Genomic DNA, 18,426 nt, shown 5'->3' on the forward strand with positions numbered 1-18,426 from the left:
GGTCACATTGAAGTGTGAGAAGTTTCCCCCAACCTAATAAGAAGCATATGCCAGGGACCTGTGTTAAGGCCTTTGAAAAGAACCAGTAGTACTCCATTTCAGAACAGAGCCCCTACATTGAAAATATCCCAGTTCTTCACCCCTCCCTTTGCCCATGCTCTGTGCTATGTAATTATGTGTTGTCCCACTCAGGCAAGGCTGCTCTGTCCCATGCCTTGATTCAGCCATATCATTCACTTTGGCCAATAGGATTATGACACTGAAAAAGTACTGGTGCATTTCTGCTTTCACTATTCTCTCTCAAACATCACAACAAGACATATCCAAGATTGCCTCCTGGAAAAAGGACACAATACAGAGAAGAGACAAGCTGCCTGAGGCATCCCAGCTAAGGCCATCCTCAACCGGCCAACAGTTGAGACTTCATGGCCAGGATCAGCAGAATTGCCTAGTTGATGACCCCAGTCGCCTGAGGTTATATAACACTAAAATTTGTGTTTCCCTTTTATACCTTATTTTTGCAATAGCTAGCTGGCAAGTATGCTAAAGAAAATGTTATTTAAACATTTTATCTTGGGCATTATATTCTGTCTTTGGTCACTGAAATTCAGTGTAAGGTATACTAAGGATGGGAACAGTTCTACGTGTTTATTTCCTTAAAGCTCATTTCTTTTTCATTACTTCTTGTATTTCATTGAAATAAGTACATTCTTATATCTGGATCCACAAACTTGTAGTCTAGCTAGAACTAAGTTTTATTCCACCAGAGGTAACAAGGCCTTGAGATAATAATTGTCATTTATATTCAAATAGTTGGGCCTATTAGTAGACTGATACTTATTAATTTGAATTATGAATACACTGGTAACATTGTAATATAATCTATGTATAATGTGCAAAATAAAAATCATCTAGCAGAGAGTAAGCTACAACAAGAAAAAAGAGATAATATAAGACATTGCACTGTCATGTAAGAGCATCAGTACATGAGACTCTAGAAGGCAGAAATTGAATTCAGGAATGGAAATTATGTAAAATATGGTATGTCAACCTTAAAACAAGTTTTCCTAATAAGAAGTCCTGTCCAAAAAGACTCAGAGATGATTCAAGGTGAATAAAGTTCATTCTCTTTGTTTCTTCTACATGGTCCTCATGGGATGGATCTGGAGCCTGCCATTATTATTATCCCATAATTGACTTAATTTTAGCCTCCCTCAGAGGAACTCTTTCAACCCAATACATGTAATAATGACCTGAAATGGTTGCAGTAGAGTTAACTAAGGGCACCATGACTCTTCCTGCTGTGTTCCCCAGGCCATCAGGGACTGCACTATTCACTGGTGATTCTGTTTTGCCCTACTTAAATTCCCATTTGCTGTCGTCGTCCTCGTTCTGAGGTCTGTGAGATACCCTCCTCCCCCCCACCCCCCCGCCCTTGCAGAAGAGGCATCTCACACAGGGCAGCCCTACAGGCTCAGTTGAATTTTCTTTTCAGTTTCGATAAAGAAGCATTCACAGGTTTGGAAGAGGCTTCACTGGACCACCTCTTCCATTCTCTTGTCTCTACAAAGGTACACAATTACAGGGGATTTTTCAGGTAGAAACACTGCTAACGGAGATAAAAAGATACTCTTAATGGAAGAATGGGGTATTATTCATCTATGAGCAGAGCCTATTTCTATAGAATAAGGTTATGTATTAAAAAATTTTTTTTTTCAATGTTTATTTATTTTTGGGACAGAGAGAGACAGAGCATGAACAGGGGAGGGGCAGAGAGAGAGGGAGACACAGAATCGGAAACAGGCTCCAGGCTCTGAGCCATCAGCCCAGAGCCGGACGTGGGGCTCGAACTCACAGACCGCGAGATCGTGACCTGGCTGAAGTCGGACGCTCAACCGACTGCGCCACCCAGGCGCCCCAGGTTATGTATTTTAAAACAAGGTTTTTATAGTTTGTGTGAAAATTTAATTTTGAAAAGGCTTAGTTTTGACATAGTCTTTAATTTTCCTTTGTTTAGCTTCATAAATTGTTTGGCATTTCTAGAATTAAATACAGTAACTTTTGCATCCTTGCATCTATCATTAGCAAATTGCTCAAGAAAAGTAAAGAAAGGAATATTCAGGTAAAAGATGAGATAAATTTATGTTTATTTCAGTCAAATAATTAGTCATTTATGAGTATATCTGTGTGCCTTCATGCATAAAAATTATTCTATGATTGGTAAGATATACTTGTTGCAAATTATTTTTAAAAGTGGGTATGCACCTCTTGGGAAGCAAAAATAATTATAAAAACAGGGAGGGGGACAGAACATGAGACTCATAAATATAGAGAACAAACAGAGGGTTGCTGGAAGGGTTGTGGAAGGGGGGATAGGCTAAATGGGTAAGGGGCTTATGGAATCTACCCCTGAAATCATTGTTGCACTAACTTGGATGTAAATTAGAAAAAATAAATAAATTATAGAAAGTAAAAAAAAAAATACAGAGCTCAGGGGTACACCTCAGACTAATTAAATCATGACTTCTGTTGTTGAGTCCTGGGCATCAGAAAATTTTAAAGCTGGCAGATGATTCTAATGCCCAGACTTGGCTGAAACCTGCTAGCCTAGATGCAGGGGTGGGAATGGCAGCAGGCAAGTTCATTCATTCATCGTTCTTCACTGAGACGGACTCCTGCCAGTCACTGGACCAAGTGCAGGTGATAGAAGGAGCTGTGCTCTCTGCCTTCCCTGGCTTCCAGAAGCCCACGATCTGCTCCCAGAGCCTTGAGGCCTGGCCTCTGAGAACAAGGCTGTGAGGGCAGGGGCTGGGGATGGCGTCTAGGACAGGGATGCCCAGGTTTTGGGTACTCACAGTTGTGAAAACATAGAAAGTATGGGAACTGATGATATTGCTTGGCCAGCTTTTTAAAAATAAATAAATAAGTAAATAAATAGGAAAAAAAAGTTGGCCTGCACCTCAAAAAGATCATATCCCTTTTCCTGAAGAGCAGTTCATAACATACTGGTTATTTCATAATAAAAAGGTAGGCAAAGAAGAAAATGCAAGGCACTTGTACCTTGGGAAGAAAGCCCTTTCTGGTACTTGTGTATTCCTGTACTTTGGTTGGCATACCATAGGTGGCCACAGTGTTCAGTGACTTAATGAACGATTGGATGGATCCACATTACTCTTGAAAAAAATAACAATCTCAAAACAATGATTTCCTGCCACTGCATACTGGCTGATACAGTTTCAGGCAATAATAGAATTTGGTTAATAATAATGGCAATTATAAATAAAACAAAAAAAATTCTGCTAAAATACTGCCAGATATCCAGTTGTATGATTGAGTTTGGTAGCTTTGACAAGGACTTCTTACTTTCTCTAAAATCTAAAATCTTTCTTCTCTGCCTTTACTCACTTACAAATGATGTCTGAAGCCTGAAATTCCACTGTTAAATCTTTTTTTTAAACATTTTTTTAAAGTTTATTTTATTTATTTTGATAAAGAGCGAGAGAGGGAGAACCATGGGGCCTGAGCTCACAAACAGAAATCATGAGCTAAGCCAATATCAAGAGTCGGATGCTTACCCAACTGAGCCACCAAGGTGCCCCTCACTGTGAAATCCTTATTCCTTTAAACCTAGTTTTACAACGATGTTTAAGTGCAAATGTCCTTATACAAGTCAACATGGGCACTGAATGCTTTTCTCAAAAATAAATTTAATTAAGATTATTTCAGTGGATTTCGGTTTGCCCTTGGAGCAATAGGGTAAGGAAGAGGCCTCAGGATATGATTATGGAGCTGTTGCCAGTTTTTTCCTCATGTACACTAAGTTACTCACATTTTGAGAAGGTTGGTATCTGGTGGAGAGGAGAAAGATGGGCTGAGAGCGGTAGGAGCTGAGGGACAAGGGCAGAGGATTGAAGACAGACAGTCACATGCCTGATGGAGACCGAGAGCAGAACATGGTGACAATGTCCACATGTGCCAAATCAAAAAATGAATACTTTTTAGATCATTTGGCACTTTTGATAAGCCACATGAACTGTCTCCTCAGTTGGGTGGTTTAAATCACAATGGATTTTAAAATCTGAATAAAAGAAATAGCTGTGTCACTTTATTGGAGAAAACAGAGACTTTCCGAAGTTATAGGACAGACAAATCAGACTATTTCTAACTGTGTGACAGGTTCAAAATAATTGTCTTAAAAATTTTAATATGTTCATGGATCTCATTCTAAATGGAGACATCATAAAATTACTTTTCCAAAGTTTTTGTCAATACATTGTTTTGAAATTTCTTTTCTTTTTTTTTTCATTTCCGCAGATGTTTAAAAGCAAATTGGCTTCTTAACAGATTTGTACAGAGATATGTAGAATCCATGGATCTTTCCTCCTGGTGGCATGTCTGAGCTTTGTCCACTTCAAGAAGGTGATGATGCATTCTATTTTCCAAGGTTTTTATTTTGGATACCAAACTAAATATCTTGGGGGGTAACCTCTTTTTAACTCTCACAAACTATTTAAATATTAATCTCTATTTGGGTCTAATGTCTATTCATGAAGTTTGAATTAATTAATTAATTAAGTTATTCAATGTTTATTTTTGAGAGAGAGTGAGCAGAGAAGGGGCAGAGAGAGAGAGGCAGACAGAGTATCTGAAGCAGACCTGCACTGTCAGCTCAGAGCCTGATGTGGGGCTCGAACCCATGAACATTGAGATCGTGACCTGAGTCGAAGTCGGATGCTTAACCAACTGATCCATCTAGGTGCCTGTTTCATGGAGTGTTACTTAATTCTTTAGTTAGATCCTTCTATCATAAATTGGAAGCATTATCAAGAATAAAATGAATATGAAATTAAAATTAAAGGTGAGAACAAATACTTACACGTGTCTAAAACTTTCAGATATATTAAACTTACCACCAAAATAAAGTGAAGAGCTAAACAGATGCAAAGAAATAATGCTTTACACGTAAATGTCACATGTGCTAAATGGGAAGAGCACTGGATTTGGAGAGTCATATTAGAAAACTATGAATTGGGGCGCCTGGGTGGCTCAGTCGGTTGAGCATCCGACTTCGGCTTAGGTTGTGATCTCACAGTTTGTGAGTTCAAGCCCCGCGTCGGGCTCTGTGCTGACAGCTCAGAGCCTGCAACCTGCTTCGGATTCTGTGTCTCCCTTTCTCTCTGCTCTTCCCCTGCTCACACTCTGTCTCTCTCTCAAAAATAAATAAAGATTAAAAAAAAATTAAAACAAAAGAAAACTATGAATTAGGTAACTTACATGTTGTGTGCTGATAGACAATCACAATATACCTTAGATTTACTTTCTATAAAAGGGCGGGGCAAATCATACCTCACACAAGTGGAGAACACGAATTTTAATGTCTTCCACAGGAAAAAAAGGATATTTTATGATACCAGTAAATAGATAGAAAGTTTAATGTTTAATCTTGTCTTGTACCTCTTATCAGTTTCTTGCCATGGGTGATAAGGGGGCAGGCAACCACTCAGATGTAACTGACTTCATTCTTGTAGGCTTCAGGGTCTGTCCAGAACTCCACATTCTCTTCTTCCTCCTATTCCTGCTGGTCTATGGCATGGTCCTTTTGGGTAACATTAGTATGATGGCAATCATTGTGACAGACTCCCAGCTGAATACACCAATGTTTCTTTTTTTTTAATTTTTTTTTATTTTTTATTTTATTTTATTTATTTATTTTTTTTTTTTTTATGAAATTTATTGACAAATTGGTTTCCATACAACACCCAGTGCTCATCCCAAAAGGTGCCCTCCTCAATACCCATCACCCACCCTCTCCTCCCTCCCACCCCCCATCAACCCTCAGTTTGTTCTCAGTTTTTAAGTCTCTTATGCTTTGGCTCTCTCCCATTCTAACCTCTTTTTTTTTTTTTTTTCCTTCCCCTCCCCCATGGGTTCCTGTGAAGTTTCTCAGGATCCACATAAGAGTGAAACCATATGGTATCTGTCTTTCTCTGTATGGCTTATTTCACTTAGCATCACACTCTCCAGTTCCATCCACGTTGCTACGAAAGGCCATATTTCATTTTTTCTCATTGCCACGTAATATTCCATTGTGTATATAAACCACAATTTCTTTATCCATTCATCAGTTGATGGACATTTAGGCTCTTTCCATAATTTGGCTATTGTTGAGAGTGCTGCTATGAACATTGGGGTACACGTGGCCCTATGCATCAGTGCTCCTGTATCCCTTGGATAAATTCCTAGCAGTGCTATTGCTGGGTCATAGGGTAGGTCTATTTTTATTTTATTTTATTTTTTTTTTTCCTTTTTTTTTTTTTTTTTTTATGAAATTTATTGACAAATTGGTTTCCATACAACACCCAGTGCTCATCCCAAAAGGTGCCCTCCTCAATACCCATCACCCACCCTCTCCTCCCTCCCACCCCCCATCAACCCTCAGTTTGTTCTCAGTTTTTAAGTCTCTTATGCTTTGGCTCTCTCCCATTCTAACCTCTTTTTTTTTTTTTTTTTCATTCCCCTCCCCCATGGGTTCCTGTGAAGTTTCTCAGGATCCACATAAGAGTGAAACCATATGGTATCTGTCTTTCTCTGTATGGCTTATTTCACTTAGCATCACACTCTCCAGTTCCATCCACGTTGCTACGAAAGGCCATATTTCATTTTTTCTCATTGCCACGTAATATTCCATTGTGTATATAAACCACAATTTCTTTATCCATTCATCAGTTGATGGACATTTAGGCTCTTTCCATAATTTGGCTATTGTTGAGAGTGCTGCTATGAACATTGGGGTACAAGTGCCCCTATGCATCAGTGCTCCTGTATCCCTTGGATAAATTCCTAGCAGTGCTATTGCTGGGTCATAGGGTAGGTCTATTTTTAATTTTCTGAGGAACCTCCACACTGCTTTCCAGAGCGGCTGCACCAATTTGCATTCCCACCAACAGTGCAAGAGGGTTCCCGTTTCTCCACATCCTCTCCAGCATCTATAGTCTCCGGATTTGTTCATTTTGGCCACTCTGACTGGCGTGAGGTGATACCTGAGTGTGGTTTTGATTTGTATTTCCCTGATAAGGAGCGACGTTGAGCATCTTTTCATGTGCCTGTTGGCCATCCGGATGTCTTCTTTAGAGAAGTGTCTATTCATGTTTTCTGCCCATTTCTTCACTGGGTTATTTGTTTTTCGGGTGTGGAGTTTGGTGAGCTCTTTATAGATTTTGGATACTAACCCTTTGTCCGATATGTCATTTGCAAATATCTTTTCCCATTCCGTTGGTTGCCTTTTAGTTTTGTTGGTTGTTTCCTTTGCTGTGCAGAAGCTTTTTGTCTTCATAAGGTCCCAGTAATTCACTTTTGCTTTTAATTCCCTTGCCTTTGGGGATGTGTCCAGTAAGAGATTGCTACGGCTGAGGTCAGAGAGGTCTTTTCCTGCTTTCTCCTCTAAGGTTTTGATGGTTTCCTGTCTCACATTTAGGTCCTTTATCCATTTTGAGTTTATTTTTGTGAATGGTGTGAGAAAGTGGTCTAGTTTCAACCTTCTGCATGTTGCTGTCCAGTTCTCCCAGCACCATTTGTTAAAGAGGCTGTCTTTTTTCCATTGGATGTTCTTTCCTGCTTTGTCAAAGATGAGTTGGCCATACGTTTGTGGGTCTAGTTCTGGGGTTTCTATTCTATTCCATTGGTCTATGTGTCTGTTTTGGTGCCAATACCATGCTGTCTTGATGATGACAGCTTTGTAGTAGAGGCTAAAGTCTGGGATTGTGATGCCTCCTGCTTTGGTCTTCTTCTTCAAAATTCCTTTGGCTATTCGGGGCCTTTTGTGGTTCCATATGAATTTTAGGATTGCTTGTTCTAGTTTCGAGAAGAATGTTGGTGCAATTTTGATTGGGATTGCATTGAATGTGTAGATAGCTTTGGGTAGTATTGACATTTTGACAATATTTATTTTTCCAATCCATGAGCAGGGGATGTCTTTCCATTTCTTTAAATCTTCTTCAATTTCCTTCATAAGCTTTCTATAATTTTCAGCATACAGATCCTTTACATCTTTGGTTAGATTTATTCCTAGGTATTTTATGCTTCTTGGTGCAATTGTGAATGGGATCAGTTTCTTTATTTGTCTTTCTGTTGCTTCATTGTTAGTGTATAAGAATGCAACTGATTTCTGTACATTGATTTTGTATCCTGCAACTTTGCTGAATTCCTGTATCAGTTCTAGCAGACTTTTGGTGGAGTCTATCGGATTTTCCATGTATAATATCATGTCATCTGCAAAAAGCGAAAGCTTGACTTCATCTTTGCCAATTTTGATGCCTTTGATTTCCTTTTGTTGTCTGATTGCTGATGCTAGAACTTCCAGCACTATGTTAAACAGCAGCGGTGAGAGTGGGCATCCTTGTCGTGTTCCTGATCTCAGGGAAAAAGCTCTCAGTTTTTCCCCGTTGAGGATGATGTTAGCTGTGGGCTTTTCATAAATGGCTTTTATGATCTTTAAGTATGTTCCTTCTATCCCGACTTTCTCAAGGGTTTTTATTAAGAAAGGGTGCTGGATTTTGTCGAAGGCCTTTTCTGCATCGATTGACAGGATCATATGGTTCTTCTCTTTTTTTTTGTTAATGTGATGTATCACGTTGATTGATTTGCGAATGTTGAACCAGCCCTGCATCCCAGGAATGAATCCCACTTGATCATGGTGAATAATTCTTTTTATATGCTGTTGAATTCGATTTGCTAGTACCTTATTGAGAATTTTTGCATCCATATTCATCAGGGATATTGGCCTGTAGTTCTCTTTTTTTACTGGGTCTCTGTCTGGTTTAGGAATCAAAGTAATACTGGCTTCATAGAATGAGTCTGGAAGTTTTCCTTCCCTTTCTATTTCTTGGAATAGCTTGAGAAGGATAGGTATTATCTCTGCTTTAAACGTCTGGTAGAACTCCCCTGGGAAGCCATCTGGTCCTGGACTCTTATTTGTTGGGAGATTTTTGATAACCGATTCAATTTCTTCGCTGGTTATGGGTCTGTTCAAGCTTTCTATTTCCTCCTGATTGAGTTTTGGAAGAGTGTGGTTGTTCAGGAATTTGTCCATTTCTTCCAGGTTGTCCAGTTTGTTGGCATATAATTTTTCATAGTATTCCCTGATAATTGTTTGTATCTCTGAGGGATTGGTTGTAATAATTCCATTTTCATTCATGATTTTATCTATTTGGGTCATCTCCCTTTTCTTTTTGAGAAGCCTGGCTAGAGGTGTGTCAATTTTGTTTATTTTTTCAAAAAACCAACTCTTGGTTTCGTTGATCTGCTCTACAGTTTTTTTAGTTTCTATATTGTTTATTTCTGCCCTGATCTTTATTATTTCTCTTCTTCTGCTGGGCTTAGGCTGCCTTTGCTGTTCTGCTTCTAGTTCCTTTAGGTGTGCTGTTAGATTTTGTATTTGGGATTTTTCTTGTTTCTTGAGATAGGCCTGGATTGCAATGTATTTTCCTCTCAGGACTGCCTTTGCTGCGTCCCAAAGCGTTTGGATTGTTGTATTTTCATTTTCATTTGTTTCCATATATTTTTTAATTTCTTCTCTAATTGCCTGGTTGACCCACTCATTTGTTAGTAGGGTGTTCTTTAACCTCCATGCTTTTGGAGGTTTTCCAGACTTTTTTCTGTGGTTGATTTCAAGCTTCATAGCATTGTGGTCTGAAAGTAAGCATGGTATAATTTCAATTCTTGTAAACTTATGAAGGGCTGTTTTGTGACCCAGTATATGATCTATCTTGGAGAATGTTCCATGTGCACTCGAGAAGAAAGTATATTCTGTTGCTTTGGGATGCAGAGTTCTAAATATATCTGTCAAGTCCATCTGATCCAATGTGTCATTCAGGGCCCTTGTTTCTTTATTGACCGTGTGTCTAGATGATCTATCCATTTCTGTAAGTGGTGTATTAAAGTCCCCTGCAATTACCACATTCTTATCAATAAGGTTGCTTATGTTTATGAGTAATTGTTTTATATATTTGGGGGCTCCGGTATTCGGTGCATAGACATTGATAATTGTTAGCTCTTCCTGATGGATAGACCCTGTAACTATTATATAATGTCCTTCTTCATCTCTTGTTACAGCCTTTAATTTAAAGTCTAGTTTGTCTGATATAAGTATGGCTACTCCAGCTTTCTTTTGGCTTCCAGTCACATGATAAATAGTTCTCCATCCCCTCACTCTCAATCTAAAGGTGTCCTCAGGTCTAAAATGAGTCTCTTGTAGACAGCAAATAGATGGGTCTTGTTTTTTTATCCATTCTGATACCCTATGTCTTTTGGTTGGCGCATTTAATCCATTTACATTCAGTGTTATTATAGAAAGATACGGGTTTAGAGTCATTGTGATGTCTGTATGTTTTATGCTTGTAGTGATGTCTCTGGGACTTTGTCTCACAGGGTCCCCCTTAGGATCTCTTGTAGGGCTGGTTTAGTGGTGACAAATTCCTTCAGTTTTTGTTTGTTTGGGAAGACCTTTATCTCTCCTTCTATTCTAAATGACAGACTTGCTGGATAAAGGATTCTCGGCTGCATATTTTTTCTGTCTAGCACCCTGAAAATCTCGTGCCAATTCTTTCTGGCCTGCCAAGTTTCAAAAGAGAGATCAGTCACGAGTCTTATAGGTCTCCCTTTATATGTGAGGGCACGCTTACCCCTTGCTGCTTTCAGAATTTTCTCTTTATCCTTGTATTTTGCCAGTTTCACTATGATATGTCGTGCAGAAGATCGATTCAAGTTACGTCTGAAGGGAGTTCTCTGTGCCTCTTGGATTTCAATGCCTTTTTCCTTCCCCAGATCAGGGAAGTTCTCAGCTATGATTTCTTCAAGTACCCCTTCAGCACCTTTCCCTCTCTCTTCCTCCTCTGGGATACCAATTATGCGTATATTATTTCTTTTTAGTGTATCACTTAGTTCTCTAATTTTCCCCTCATACTCCTGGATTTTTTTATCTCTCTTTTTCTCAGCTTCCTCTTTTTCCATAACTTTATCTTCTAGTTCACCTATTCTCTCCTCTGCCTCTTCAAGCCGAGCTGTGGTGGTTTCCATTTTGTTATGCATTTCGTTTAAAGCGTTTTTCAGCTCCTCGTGACTGTTCCTTAGTCCCTTGATCTCTGTAGCAAGAGATTCTCTGCTGTCCTGTATACTGTTTTCAAGCCCAGCGATTAATTTTATGACTATTATTCTAAATTCACTTTCTGTTATATTATTTAAATCCTTTTTGATCAGCTCATTAGCTGTTGTTATTTCCTGGAGATTCTTCTGAGGGGAGTTCTTCCGCTTGGTCATTTTGGATAGTCCCTGGAGTGGTGCGGACCTGCAGGGCACTTCCCCTGTGCTGTAGTGTATAACTGGCGTTGGTGGGCGGGGCCGCAGTCAGACCTGATGTCTGTCCCCAGCCCACCGCTGGGGCCACGGTCAGACTGGTGTGTGCCTTCTCTTCCCCTCTCCTAGGGGCGGGATTCACTGTGGGGTGGTGTGGCTCGTCTGGGCTACTTGCACCGTGCCAGGCTTGTGATGCTGGGGATCTGGCGTATTAGCTGGGGTGGGTAGGCAAGGTGCTCGGGGGCAGGAGGGGCAGGCTTAGATCACTTCACCTTAGGTGATCCACTTCAGGAGGGGCCCTGTGGCAGCGGGAGGGAGTCAGATCCGCTGCCGGAGGTTTGGCTCCGCCGAAGCGCAGAGTTGGGTGTTTGCGCGGAGCGAGCAAGTTCCCCGGCAGGAACAGGTTCTCTTTGGGATTTCGGCTGGGGGATGGGCGGGGGAGATGGCGCTGGCGAGCGCCTTTGTTCCCCACCAAACTGAGCTCTGTTGTCAGGGGGCTCAGCAGCTCTCCCTCCCTTTGTCCTCCAGCCTTCCCGCTTTCCGAGCAGAGTTGTTAATTTCTGACCTCCCAGACGCTAAGTCGCGCTTGCTGTCGGAACACAGTCCGCCCGGCCCCTCCGCTTTTGCAAGCCCGACTCGGGGGCTCTGCTTGGCCGGCGAGCCGCCCCTCCGCCCCGGCTCCCTCCCGCCAGTCCGTGGAGCGCGCACCGCCTCGCCGCCCTTCCTACCCTCTTCCGTGGGCCTCTCGTCTGCGTTTGGCTCCGGCGACTCCGTTCTGCTAATCCTCTGGCGGTTTTCTGGGTTATTTAGGCAGATGTAGATGGAATCTAAGTGATCAGCAGGACGTGCGGTGAGCCCAGCGTCCTCCTAAGCCGCCATCTTGCCCTCTTTTTTTTTTTTTTAACGTTTATTTATTTTTGAGACAGAGAGAGACAGAGCATGAACGGGGGAGGGTCAGAGAGAGGGAGACACAATCTGAAACAGGCTCCAGGCTCTGAGCTGTCAGCACAGAGCCCGACGCGGGGCTCGAACTCACAGACCGTGAGATCATGACCTGAGCCAAAGTCGGCCGCTTAACCGACTGAGCCACCCAGGCGCCCCAACCAATGTTTCTTTTGAGGCAATCTCTCCTTCATTGACCTCTCCTACTCCACTGTTATTGCCTAAAAAGCCATGGTCAACTTCCTGTCTGAGAAAAAGACTATCTCTTTTGCAGGTTTTGTGGCTCAGCTGTTTCTTTATGCATTTTTCATGGTTACAGAAGCTTTTCTCCTGGCAGTCATGGAATATGACCGCTTCATTGCCATAGGCAACCCTCTTCTTTACAGTGTGCACATGTCAAGACGCCTTTGCACTCAGCTGATGGCTGGTTCCTATCTCTGTGGCTGACTCAGTTCCATCCTCCAAGTCAGCACAACATTCTCAGTGTCTTTCTGTGCTTCCTGAGTCATTTATCACTTCTACTGTGATTCTTACCAAATTGAGAAGATCTCCTGCTCTAATCTCTCTGTCAATAAGATGGTGTCTCTTAGTTTGGCTGCCTTCATTATTTTGCCTACCATAGTTGTTATTGTAGTATCTTACATGTACATTTGACCACAGTCTTGAAAATCCCTTCCAGTGGAGGGAGAAAGAAAGCCTTCTCCACCTGCAGCTCCCATTTGGGAGTGGTAAGTTTGCCCTATGGGACTGTCTCCTTTGTGTATCTCACACCTCCAAGCAATCCTGAACTGTGTAAAGTGGCCTCAGTATTTTACATATTGGTCACACTCATGTTAAATCCTCTGATCTACTCTTTAAGAAACAAGGATGTCAAGCAAGCTTTGGGAAAAATCCTATGGAAGAAAAAATCTTTATACTAATTCTACTTTCTTGTGATTTTCTCATTAATGCTCCCCCTTTCATTGTTTCATTCTGATTTGCTTTTAATATGGGGTTAAGCGTGAGCCACGTATGAGTCCTTTAAGTTGATTATCCCACAAAGAATTATTTTCACTGAAGGAATAGTACATCCATTATTTACTTTTCCCTAAAAGCAGTGTTATATCTTCAGCATCAATGCAATTTGTAGCCATTCTACAAACAGAAATAAACTTCTCACTCTTTCTAGGTATAACTTTATGCTAGTGGGTAAAGGAGGATACAATTTAGTAAGGTGGAAAATTACTTTGGTGGAATGTTGAGCAGTCTCAGACACTCATGGTAACTTCTCGTATCTATCAGTGATCAATGTCCAATGTGTCCAACATTGTATTCACTACCCATTACCATTAGATATAGTAATATATAAAAGGTAAGTTACATCACCTTTAAAAATACAAAATTTTCCCTTCTCCACCTTATTGTAATCTATTTCCCTTGATATTCGGAGCTAATAATCTCAATCTATTCCATAATCCACTTCTTTGGCTAGTGGCATTTGGAATCTAAAAGCAGTATGCATCTTAACTACTACTTTTAATTCAACTGAAATACATTATGTCTCTTGGGAGGAGTATTCCTTCAATAGGTACTAAAATTCTCTAAGCCGATAAATATTACAGCCCTAGACATAGGAATCTGATATTTTTAAATGGGTCTTCTGGTATAAATGAGAGATACCACCCATAACTTTACTCCTTGTTCCTCAAAACAGTATATTCTGGTAAAAAATTATTATCAGTGTGAAAACATTAAACTGGTCGTATAATCAGAGAAAAGAATTGGAAAATAATGGATAACTTGATAATCTTATGATGATTTGTCTCTTAGCTGAATAGTGGTAATTCAACAGATGATTCTGTTTTATAAAGGTATTTATTTTGAGTAATCAGGTACTTGAAAAGACAAGGCATCTGGAAAGCAAGCCTGATTTTTTTTCTAAGTCAATTTTTCATAGAGAACTCTCAAAGAAGCCACAGACGTGTATTATTGGGCAGCCATGTGACAGAGCAGGTGTGTTGGGAGAGTGAATAACCTGTTAATAGAAATTGATTATGATTTAAGGCTCTGTTAGTTTTCCAGTTCCACTAATAAAATGTGTGATTTGGAGTACTTCTGGAAATGCCCACTTTATGATTCAGCTTAAAATGCCCAGTTTAGGTGAGCAGCTCAGGTTCCAGGGTTGTCTAGTGCATTATGAGCAGGCATTCAGAGTTCACTAGAACTCTTTTGAAAACCACACCTTTTCACAACATAGTATTTGATTTTTTTACATTTATTTATTGAGAGAGAGAGAGAGAAAGAGAGCGAGCAAGCACGTGAGCAGGGGAAGGGCAGAAAGAATGAGAGAGAGAAATCCCAAGCAGGCTCTGCACTATCAGCAGACAGAATGCTGTAGTGCTGCTTGAACCCACGAACTGTGAGATCATGACCTCAGCCGAAACCAAGAGTCAGATGCTTAACCGACGGAGCCACCCAGGTGCCCCATTTTTTGAGGAAGAAAACCCTTTGTTTCAAAATGTAGGATTATTTTTATTTAAAATCTTATTGGAGCATATCATTGACTCTAGGCATATTGATCTACTATAAAATGTTGTAGCTCCATTGGATTTACTAGACCAGGAAAGCCAAGCAGCAGAGTCTGGACCATGTGGCAAGCTTATTTTAAAAAAAAAAAAATCCAGGAAGGTCAAGTGCTTTTCGTCAAAACCTCTTAGAAAAGAACATATGAAATGGTTTGCTTTCAGTTTGAAAGGCCAGCAATACAGGTTCAATACTATGTCCTACCTCAAGAGAACATCAGCTCTCTAGCCCTTTGTCATAATTTAGTTGGCAGGGATCTTGATCACCTCTCCTTTCCATGAGATATCACACTGTTCCCTTACATTGCTACCATTAAGTTGACTGGATGTAGGGATAGAGGAGTAGCAACTACTATAGAGTTATTGGTAAGACATTTGCATGGCAGAGGGTGGGAAATAAATCCAGCTAAAATTCAGAAGTCTTTTACGTCAATGAAATTTCAGGTGTGGGGCATATCAAGATATCCCTTCTGAGGTACAGGATATTTTGTTGCATCCAGTCCCTCTTAAAACCAGAAAAGAAGCACAACACCTAATGGGCCTTTTGGAATTTTGGAGAAAGCTTATTCCTCATTTGGGTTTGTTACACGGGCCCATTTATGGAGGGACTTGAAAAGCTGTTAGTTTGGGGTGGGGCCAGGAACAGGAGAAGGCTGGACAACAGGTGCAGGCTGCTTGTGCAAGCTGCTCTGCCATTGGGAACACATGATCCAGCAGATCCAGTGGTGCTTGAAAGGTCATGGCAGCTAGAGATTCTGTTTGGAACCTTTGGCAGGTCTGTATAGTTGAGCCACAGCATAGGTCTTTAGGGTTTTGAAGCAAAGCCCTGCAGTATTCTGCAGATAACTACTTTCCTTTTGAGAAATAGCTCTTGGTGTGTTACTGGACCTTGGTAGAGACTGAACATTACCACGCAACCTCAGGTGACAACCATGAACTGGGTATTTGTCTGACTTGCCAGGCCATAAATTTGGGTGTGCTCCATCATCAAATGGAGGCAGTATATATGTGATCAGGCTCAAGCAGGCCCTGAAGGCACAAGAAAATAACCTGAAGAAGCAGCCAAACACCCATGTTTCCCATTTCTGCTACACTGCCTTCCTCTCCCAGGCTGCTCCTATGGCTTCATGGGGAGTTCTCTGTGATCAACTGACAGAGGAAAAGAAGTCTTGGGCCTGCTTTAGAGATGTTTCTGCATGATATGCAAGGACCACCTGAAAGTGGATGGCTGTAGTTCTCCAGCCCCTTTCTGGGACAGTCCCGAAGGACAGTAGCAAACAAGAATCTTCCCAGTGGGAAGAACTTCAAATAGTGCATCTGTTTGTTCACTTTTCTTAGAAGAAGTGGCCATACATGCAATGATATACAGATTCATTGTCTGTGTTCAATGGTTTCTCTAAATGGCTTGGCACTTAGAAGGAACATAATTGGAAAATTTGTGACAAGGAAATTTTGGGAAGAGTTATGTGGAAAGATCTCTCTGAATGGGCAAAAAATGTGAAGATATTTGTGTTCCATGGGAATGCTCACCTTAGGATGACCTCAGCAGAGGAAGATCTTAATAATCAAGTGGAGAAGATATAGCCCATTCTGTGGACATTAATCAGCATCTTTCCCTAGCCACCCTGTCATTGCCTAATGATTTCAGGAACAAAGTGACCATGGTGGCAAGGATAGAGTTTATGCATGGGCTCGGTAACATGGACTTCCACTCACCAGGCTGACCTATTAGGGCCACTGCTGAATGCTTAATCTGCTAGCAGCAGAGACTAAGACTGAGTTCCCAGTACGGTCCTTTCCCTGAGGTAGTCAACCAGCTACCTAGCAGCAGGTTGGTGGTAACAATGGACCGTTTCCATCAAGGAAGGGGCAGGGTTTTGTTCTAACTGAAATACACATTCTAGATATGAATTCACCTTCCTTGAGTGTAAGGCTTCTGCCCATACTACCGTTCATGGAGAAAGAGAATACTTTATTTACCATCATGGCATTACATACAGCATTGCTTCTGATTAGTGAATTCACTTCATAGCAAAAAGAGGTTAGCAACATGCCCATACTCATGGAATTCTCTGGTCTTAACATGTTTCCCACCATCTTGAAGCAGCTGTCCTGCTAAAATGGTGGAATGGCCTTTGGAAGACCTGTTTATATCACCAACTAGGTGACAATACCTTGCAGGGCTGGGACATTGTTCTCCAGAAGGCTGCATATGGCATAAATCAGCATCCAATAAATATCACTGTTTCTTCCCTAGCTAGGATTCATGGGTCCAGAAACAAATGTGTGGAAATGAGAGTGGCATTGCTCATTATTACCCCTAGGCACTTACCTGCCAATTTTTTGCTTCCTCTGCCTGAAGTTATATGATATGGTGGCCTAGAGGTCTCCAATGATTGGATGATTTGGGGTTACCGTGGCCTTGGACCTTGGCAGAAGTTTGATTGGGTCCAGGGTTCTACAACAGAAACCATTCCGTTGTGTGGGTGCTTGGGCCTCCTGGAATGCTATAGATTTCTGGCTGTGACACTCCCAGTTTATTCCCTCCTTCTGGCCTGGTGAGGTCCCTCAGCTGCACAGCCTTTGGGCCAGAGCCCCTTTTCTATATCTACCAGAGCCACTGGGGAGAGGGGCTGATGTGCTGTGATTCTGAGTTGGGGGAGAGAGGTATCCATGAGGATTGGGGCTTGCTTGATAGATGACCTAATCCAGACTCCTTATAGATGATCAGGTACCAGGGGGTTTCTGGCACCCAGGACACCCAGGGGTTTCTCATCCCAGGATTCACCTGCCCAACCCATCCCACCCCCAACGCTGAGATCCTGCCTGAGATCGGGCTTCTTCTGGGAAGTGTGGGTCTTGGCAGCTGCTTCTTAGGCCTGAATGCGCCATTCGCCCAGCTGCTCTTGATGCTCAATGCTTCCCAGCTCATGCTCTGCCTGCCCCTCCATCAGGACCTGTGCTTCCACCTCACACTCCTGAAGCCGCACAGTACATCCTGCAGGCTCCAACTACACCCTGTTTGCCTTCCTGGGAAGCCCTGAATTCCACCAGCTCTACCTGTGCTCTGGTTCTGGCCTGCGGGAGTCCTCCATCGCATGTTTTTAATTTATTTTTATTTTTATTAAAAAATTTTTTAATGTGTATTCACTTTTTTGAGAGAGGGAAGAGAGAGAGGGGGAGAGAGCGAGTGCACAAGTCGGGGAGGGCAGATAGAGAGGGAGACACAGAATCCGATGCAGGTTTTAGGCTCTCAGCTGTCAACACAGAGCCTGACCTGGGGTTCAAACCAATGAACTGTGAGATCACGACCTGAGCTGACATTTAACTAACTGAGCCACCCAGGTATTCTTTAATTTTTTTATTAATGTAAATAATCTTAAGATGATTTTTATTTTTGCATCATAGCCACATTTAACCTTTGTACTACCAAAATTAAAGCTAAAATGAAAACAAAAAATATTATTCCTATGGTTTAATTTATTCTTTTTGATAGGTCTTTGATATTGATTCCTTGTATAGAAATGCTAACCTACGAATTAATATGATAAAGCTAATGGCACACCAGAACATA

At 41.4% G+C, this 18,426-nt stretch overlaps 1 pseudogene; it reads left to right on the forward strand.

Annotated features, from left to right (window-relative positions):
• The first annotated feature begins 5,473 nt into the window (after positions 1-5,473).
• On the forward strand, positions 5,474-13,211 carry LOC125170975 (olfactory receptor 9K2-like; annotated as a pseudogene).
• Positions 13,212-18,426: the final 5,215 nt, after the last annotated feature.

Source organism: Prionailurus viverrinus, chromosome B4 (assembly GCF_022837055.1).
Source record: "Prionailurus viverrinus isolate Anna chromosome B4, UM_Priviv_1.0, whole genome shotgun sequence".
Taxonomy (NCBI): domain Eukaryota; kingdom Metazoa; phylum Chordata; class Mammalia; order Carnivora; family Felidae; genus Prionailurus; species Prionailurus viverrinus.